The sequence below is a fragment of the Palaemon carinicauda genome, chromosome 6 (genome assembly GCF_036898095.1).
Source record: "Palaemon carinicauda isolate YSFRI2023 chromosome 6, ASM3689809v2, whole genome shotgun sequence".
NCBI classification, from domain to species: domain Eukaryota; kingdom Metazoa; phylum Arthropoda; class Malacostraca; order Decapoda; family Palaemonidae; genus Palaemon; species Palaemon carinicauda.
Window position 1 is genome coordinate 180493318 of NC_090730.1, and position 2500 is coordinate 180495817.

The following is a 2500-nucleotide window of genomic DNA, read 5'->3' on the forward strand; positions in this document are numbered from 1 at the left end:
GTTCATGTTCATGTTCATTTTCATTCTCATTTTCGTTTTCGTTTCCGTTTTCGTTTTCGTTTTCGTTATTGTTATTGTTATTGTTATTGTTATTGTTATTTTTATTGTTATTGCTATTGTTATTGCTATTATCTGCTAAGCTACAAGCCATGTTAAAAAACAGGGCGCTACAAGCCCAAGTGCTACAACAGAAAAAATAGTATTATTACTAGCTAAGCTACAACCCTCGATAAAAAAGCAGGATGCTACAAGCCCAAGACTTCAACAGAAAAATATAGAATTATTACTAGCTAAGCTACAGCCATAGTTGGAAAAGCAGAATACTATAAACCCAAGGGTTCTAACAGGAAATAAATAGATCAGTAATGAATGGAAATAAAGAAATAAATAAAAAGAGAAGCAATTTTACAATTTATATAAAATATCTTAAGAAAATTAACATCAAAATAAATATATCATATATTTCTTTAAAGTTCAAGATGAAATATTATAGTATTTTTATCCTCGTAAACATATAGGTTCACTAGGATATGAATGAGAGTTCTCACCCACCAAAAAAAAAAAAAAAAAAAAATTAAAAGCTGAAATCTCCAACAGCATAAAAACCTGAAAACAACATCCTTTTAAAACACCTTGAGAGTCTTCTTCACTTAAGGCCGTTTGGTCTCCACAAATCACCCAGCGACTACAATCTAATGATCATCGTTCCAAGTGATTCGGCGTTGAATGGAGACACTAAATCACAAGAGTTTTTTCATGTTTGTGGCTTTGAGCCTCTCACGGTTTCTGTTATTAAGGGCTGGAAAATGAATGCGAAAGTAGGAAGCTTTTTTGTGGATATTCCGATAGTTTTTCGCTTTGTGTTTTGAAAAATTATTTTTCTGTTTTATTTCGGTTCTCTCTCCCTCTCTCTCTCTCTCTCTCTCTCTCTCTCTCTCTCTCTCTCTCTCTCTCTCTCTCTACATACACAAAACACTCACACTCAAAATACCCTCAATCCTTAAGTCACTATGATAGTGTGGTTGCAGACACTATAAGAAACTGAAGGGGCACTCTGTAGAGCGCAGACCTCCACTACCGTAGCTTATTTCTCAACCCTTTGCTTGTTCTTGACCTTGATATTTGATCTTAACATGTATTAATTGGCTTGGATTTTCATACACTAATAGGAACCAAATTTAAAGTATCTCTGTGTCAACGATGTCCAAACTTATGGCTGATTACGTGAATTGGACATTTTGCTTAACTGTGATCTTGACCTTTGACCTAGACCTTAAAAAAAATTAATAAATCCCGCTTATTAACTAATAAGTAATCCCTATAAGCTTCACCAATCTACGATTAAAATTATGTCCAGGATGCTGTTCATGAACAAACCCAGTCACACAAGCTTACAAATAAGGGATAAAAACATAACTTCCTCTAATTTCCTTGGCGGAGGTAACTATAGTGTTTGTAGAAATTCAAACTAGAGGCCGGTGAACGCAAGGCAGGACGTTACATATAGGATATCATTAAACGACGATCTATGATTAAATTTTTTGGTTTTTCATTTTTCAATTGATGCCATGAAAGATAAAAAGAAATAAATCGCATTGTTAAGCAATTAGGGAAACGAGCTATACTTTTATCTGATATCAAAAAGGAAAGCCTTTCTTTAACTCTCTTCCTCTCTGCTATTGAAAAGAAAGAATCAAAGGGAGAAACTTCAATGTCAGACTAATGCAATTGAGTCCTTTGACATGACTCCTGGTTTTATTGTCTCTTCCATTCCTAATATAAAAGTAAAAAAGGTTAATGATGGATATCCTCCTGATCTAATAAAACTTATCTGGACGAGATTTCCTACCATTGCAGAAGGCCATTATGTTGCATTCGCCATTTAAAGGCAGGTCAACTTTATAGTCTGCATCAAAGCTGGAAGTTCATTAAGTAGTTCTTTGCAGGAGAAAGGGAAGGTGCAGGTTGCAGGTTTTAAGTAGATTGATATAGAGTGGAAAGTTCAATAGTGAGATTTTAGTTCATTCGTCTTCCCATATTTTCTGAAGGTTATTTTATCTGGGAGCTCATTTTACTCAGAATACCGACGCCCCACCCCCCGGGTGGGGTTGGGGGGGGGGGAAGCTGTTGTGGTGTGGAGCTGGTGTAGAAATACTGATAGCATTAAACCGATATGTGTTTTGGATACAATGGTAGAAATTTGCAGTAAGAAAACAGTAAAAACCCTGGAATAAATGTAACCAGGAATTTACTGTTTTAAAATCGTATATATTGAAATTATGGAGTGATATTACGGTTAATAACCTGTAGAAGATAATAAGAGAGTAGGGTAAAAATTACCGTCGTCTGCATTTTACTGAAATACGGCTGAGAACAGTATATTTTTTCGGAGAATTTTCGATTAAAATTACGGTGTTTTTTTAACAGTATATGGTCAGTTAATGGCTTGATTCCTGTGGAAATGATTACAAGAATACAGCTAATCAATTATAAGTTATAT